Genomic DNA, 6,000 nt, shown 5'->3' on the forward strand with positions numbered 1-6,000 from the left:
CCCCAGTGTGTTTTTCGTAATTAGTGTCTTTTTCTGGTCCTCTTATAACCATAACTAGCCTGGAAGCCCAAATTGGCTCTGTGCACGTAATGAACTTCCGTTTTTTGTCTAGAAGCAGGCATACCGGTTTCCTGTCTGCTGTCATCGCTGTCAACAAACACCTGAAGATGAGTGTTTTAAGTTGTACCAAAACGTAAGAAATACAATGTATGCGAGTCTTTTAGGTTTCTTAAAACCGTGGGCGACTCTAAGGAGCACTGCTGTGTGCCATTCTTCAAGTCGATATAACAGTAATTTTGGGGGCCATACAATAAATTACATTTAGTGACTGTACACCCACCGGCTTGTAGATGGCGGTGCGAAGAGTTGCTGTTAAAGCAGGGGTGGGTAAACTTTTTGGGTCAATGGCCACATTGGGTTTTGAAAATTGGCCAGCTGGGGCGCAATCTATATAGCCTATCATTTAAATGATTACAATGACAAAGTCATTTTGTTTTAAAAATATTAATTGCTTAAAAAATACTGCTAATTTGATGCTGTTTAACAAATGTACTGCACTGTCGTTAAGAACAATTCACATTTAGTTCTCAATCTTCTGCCAGCTCCGCTCCACTAGTACTGTGCCTATGGCTGTGCCCTCACAGTTTATAAATGGTCAGTAGTGGAAACTACTGTTGCTTTCATTATTTCCTTTTAAACGTTTCTTATAAGAAGGAGATATCAATTATCAATAGCAAGCCAGCTGGAACCTGCCGCTCTCTCTCCCTCTTGAGCGCTCAGACGCGTTCCCAATTAAATGGAGTAGCATAACGTTCAAGTTAGATCTGCTGCAATGTAACATGATGTTTTGACATTGACATTTTAAACGTTCTCTAAGAAGAGTGAAAAGCCGTTTGCAGTAAAGCTAACCAAAGTTGTTTCTATAGCAGGAAAAAAATAGCGAGCAGCCTGATAACCTAATTAAATGCTCGGAGGGCCGGATTAAAGTGCTTGGCGGGCCGGGCCAAAGTTTGCCCACCCCTGTGTTAAAGGATGTTCAGAAACTGTTCACACTGCATGCGCAAACATCGCTGCACTATGAAACACATTATTCTATTTGATCCTTACTGACAGCCAGAGGCGGCGCTTTAAGCACTGAATGATTCATCTCGTGCATGCGCAGGTCGAGTGTTTATACGAACAAGTCACCCGTGACCCCTGATACCTGATGACCACGGAGATCCTACCACGGACATCAGAGGATCTGTTACTTTTCATCTTCTTGCTTTGCAGGTCGTATCACCGCGCTAGCTAAAGACTAAGGGCTCTATCTTGCGTCCCAACGCAATTGACTTTGTATACTCGTCCTTTTGTCTTTCCTATTTTGCAGTCAGCTCATATTGGAATTTTCCCTCCACAGGTACATGCCTGTAAATTAGGGAATTCGATTCGATTCAGCGAAAAGACGGGGCGTGTTCCGGCGCAAACGTTCACTGTTGATATTTTGCAGTTTCAGAAAACAATTCCGCCACAGACCTAGCCTAGAAATCTAGACGCACCCTAGCGGCAGCAGGGCTAGTCTAGCAACTCTCCATTGACTTGTGAGCTTGAAAAATTAAACTTCTATCAGGCCAATCTTCTATCAGCATCTGGCCCGCACAGGAGTACAACATCGTCAAACTATAACCTCCGTAATTTCCCCCATTCATTCTCTATGGCAGACATGTCAAAGTCACTCGTTCATGTATTTTGAGCGAACGTGAACTGTACTGTATTAGGCTACTACTGCCTGATGAACATTACTGTGAACTCGTTCATTCTGGTGTCTGTGAACGGCACGCTCTTCAGTTTAACTTAGTTGAATAGGGTGCCAGATTTCTACAGAGCCTTCCACGCGAAAACCCGGCTAAAACACACCGTAAAAAGGCCTTAATATGGCAGCATGCAGGTCACCATTTGTCAAACTATGGGCCGCGGTCCGCAATGTGGACAATGGTCTGCAGAGTGAAATTATTCCAGGGCCATCGTCTGATAATTTGCTGCGCAATTGGTCAAGGAGCCGCGGACAGAAAAAGAAAACAAACATTTCTGCAACTAGTAGGAAATACTTGTTAATTTGGTGTCATCAAACATAGAGGCATATAATTAAGTCGTGGTATGAGCGTTTATTCAATGCATGCGTGTGCACGTTGGTAGCAAAGCTAAGCTTCAACCTATTGGAAGGCTAATTATGAAACGACATTTAATAGAACGACGTGGATTTATGCAACTTCCATAAAAAACAGCACAGACTACATAAAACATTGTTTGGCATTAAGTATTGTAATGATCTGAGCCTAGCTGTTCATGACTGTGCTCCCATGATGCTGTTCGGTTGATGTGTTATGTTGAATGTTAATGTTAACCATGCAAGTTACCAATGTTGTGCGTCCTGACTGTCGTGTTTATGTTTATAGTTGGTTACAGTGTTCATAACCGGGCCTAACTAGTGTGTGTTGTAGATACACCCTCACATAGCTGTTTAGTGCTGGAGCATAAGGGCCAGGTCTGGCCCGGCATTATGCGTTCGTGTGTTTTGGTGCGTAACCAATAAAACCATTCTAAGACGAACTGTGCAGTTTGTTACATTGGTGTCAGAAGTGGGATAACAACCCCTACTGGACGGAAGGAGAAAGCTGCAACTGATGCCCTGGCGATGATGAGTTTCCTGCCAAGATGGCTCTTCGACAGCGTGCTCACCCATGGCCACCTGCTGGGCCCAGCAGACGGAGCCAGCCTGCAGCGTGACTGTGACGAAGAGACCCGCCCCCGGCCACAGGAGGGAACGAACCGGGCTGATGGCAGCATCCCGCCACTTGAACCCGCTCCACACGGGAGCGATGGAAACCGGCTGGTCCCCGGTGCGACGGCGGCGGTAGAAGGGCGCCCCAGCGTAAAGTTGCCCCACTACAATGGCGAAAGACCACTGGCGACATACCTGGTACAGGTCCGGCTGGTAGCCGAGCTGAATGGCTGGTCGGCGGAGAGAACGGGTGTACAGGTGGCGTTGGCTCTGGAGGGGGAAGCGCTACAAGTATTAGAAGACCTGCCACCGGCAGAGCAAGTAAGCTGGACCGCAATCGAAGCAGCTCTGCAACGACGATTCGGCCAGAGAATCTTCATCAGCGATGCCAGAGAACAACTCGCTTCCAGACGGCGCCACAAGGACGAGAGACTGGGCAAGTTCGCGGCTGACCTGCAGCTGTATGCCCGGCGGGGCTACCCAATGTACAGCCAGGGTCTACATGAAGAGATGGCACTGGAAGCGTTCGTGCGAGGCATCCACCCAGAGCGGCTAAAAGAACACCTTCGCCTGAGCGCCCCCAGCTCGCTGTCCGCGGCCCTCGCGGAAGCCGAACGGGTGGAAAACATCTTCCGCACAACAGAGTCAAGGCATTGCGTACGCCAGACATCGATGGAGGAAGACGGGGAGGAACTGGAGGTGACGCGGCAGACCACGGCACAGCCACCACAACGCCGCCCACGCGAGTGGAAGAGGCCGGCCAGCGGAGACGGATGCCACCGGTGTGGCGAGCCGGGACACATCGCATGGTACTGCCCAGCCCCGGCACCCCTCACGCTCGCGCCCCAGTTACTAAAAGAAGGTGGCATGGCGGGAGGGGCTATGGATTGCATACGGCTGGGCCGGCTCGGCCAAACCAGAGGACTGTATGTGGACTGCACACTAGATGGGACTCGGTGTCGCGCCTTGATCGATACTGGCTCCACCATCTCGCTTGTGCGCCCCGGTCTCTTACCCGGCACGCTGGTAGCCAGACCCAGAGGCTGGGAAAAGACAAAAACGCGCATCACAACAGTTACCGGAGAGCGAGCGGAACTGTATGGACAAAAAGTGGTGTGCATGTGCATCAACGGTGAGACGGCGAGCCGCCGGCTTTGGTTGGCTAGCATTCAGGATGATTGCATTCTCGGCCTGGACGTGCTAGAGAAATGGGGGGCTGTGGTGGACATTTCCCGGTTCACACTACGCTTGGGGACGAGCAGCGTAGTGTTGCACACGGCGGGGAAAACAGAGCATGAAGTGCGGAGAACTGGCGCGACGAAGAACTCTCCAACTCGCTGCACACAAGTCCGCAGGAAGCGAACTCGCAAAGAGTACTCGTCATACCAGACTCCACCCCTCCCCACACAAGTCCGTGAAACTCAAGCCCGCGAAAACAACAGGTCTCATCCAGGTCAGCTTGCTGAGTCTCCGCCCCTCCCCACACAAGCCCGCGAAACTCAAGCCCGCGAAAACAACAGGTCTCATCCAGGTCCGCTCGCTGAGGCCGCCACTGCTCAGCTCACGCTCACCAGGGAGGAGCCAAGAGAGCGGGTTGAGCAAACACCACTCTCCGCTCAGAGAGCGCGGCCCTTTTTAGAGACAAGGCAAGCCGTAAATGAACTCTGCACTCGTAGCTGTGAGGGGCTGAGTGAAGCACAGGGTAGCCAGGTGCGGAGACTACTAGCAGCGTACACCGACATCTTCGCTGCAAGAGATGAGGACTGCACCCGAACGAGCCTGGTCCAACACGATATCGACACCGGAAATGCTCGGCCCATCCGACTTCAGCCTCATCGCTTACCGTTCACCAAACGACAAGCAGCTGAAGAAAAGATCAAGGAAATGGCTGCGGCAGGAGTGATAGAGCCAAGCAGTAGTCCCTGGGCTGCGCCGGCTGTACTCGTCCGGAAGAAGGACGGCTCGTGGCGGTTCTGTGTTGACTACAGGCGCCTCAACCAGGTAACCCGGAAAGACTCCTACCCGCTCCCCCGCATTGACGATGCGCTGGACAGCATTGCCGGCTCCTGCTGGTTTAGCTCGCTGGACTTACGCAGTGGCTACTGGCAGATTGAGCTAGCCCCGGAAGCTCGGCCAAAGACAGCGTTTACCATCAGGCAAGGGCTGTGGCAGTTCCGGGTACTTCCAATCGGCCTATGCAACGGGCCAGCGAACTTTGAGCGGCTGATGGAGCGTGTCCTGGCGGGCATTCCACGAACATGCTGCGTGGTTTACCTGGACGACATCCTGTGTCATGCAACAGACTTCACCGGTGCCATAGGACATCTGGAAAAGGTGTTCGACGCTGTCAAGGAATTTACCTCAACATATAGACACAAGAACCACAACACGTAGTATTGGTTTGCTCACAGACTCTCGGCGCCACGAGGAGAGAGTGCTAGTGAAAGGTATGAAACCCCTCACCATCAGTCTCTGAACCTGCAGCCCAAAAGCAGTGTCTTTTATTGTACAGATACACAAAGAAACAGGATGCCAGACATCTATCTCCTCCAGCGCGACTTTCCTCAAAACCTACGCACAGACACACTCGGATGCGGCGGGCCTTTTCCTGTGTGTCCCAACTCGAACTCTGTGTCCTTGAAACTCAGCATAATATTTTTGATTACAGAGATGATTTATATATCTGTTTACACAGGTGTTTTATACAATGATAATAATAATTCCTTTACAGACGCCATACGGGGTGCTGGGCTCAAACTGCACCCGAAAAAGTGCCACCTGTTCCGGAGGCAAACCGGATTCCTAGGCCATGTCGTGGGGGCCGCCGGAGTGGCCACCAACCCAGCTAAGGTGGAGACGGTGAGACGTTGGCCTGTTCCACGCGATGGTGCTGAGCTGCGGGGCTTCCTGGGCCTGGCTTCATATTACCGGCGCTTCATTCGGGACTTTGCTACAGTCGCCAGCCCGCTGCATCGATTGACGCACAAGGGCCAGCTCTTCGAGTGGACACGAGAGTGCGACGTGGCATTCCGGCGGCTGCGGAGGGCGCTATGCGAGGCCCCTGTGCTCATCTTCCCTGACCCTCGACTGCCGTTTATCCTGGACACTGACGCCAGCGACGTGGGCGTCGGCGCCGTCCTCTCACAAGCAGGCGAGCAGGGCGAGCAAGTGGTCGCATACTTCAGCCGCTCACTGGACCGAGCGGAGAAGAATTACTGCGTGACACGCAGAGAACTGTT

This window comes from Alosa sapidissima, chromosome 3 (genome assembly GCF_018492685.1).
Source record: "Alosa sapidissima isolate fAloSap1 chromosome 3, fAloSap1.pri, whole genome shotgun sequence".
NCBI classification, from domain to species: domain Eukaryota; kingdom Metazoa; phylum Chordata; class Actinopteri; order Clupeiformes; family Clupeidae; genus Alosa; species Alosa sapidissima.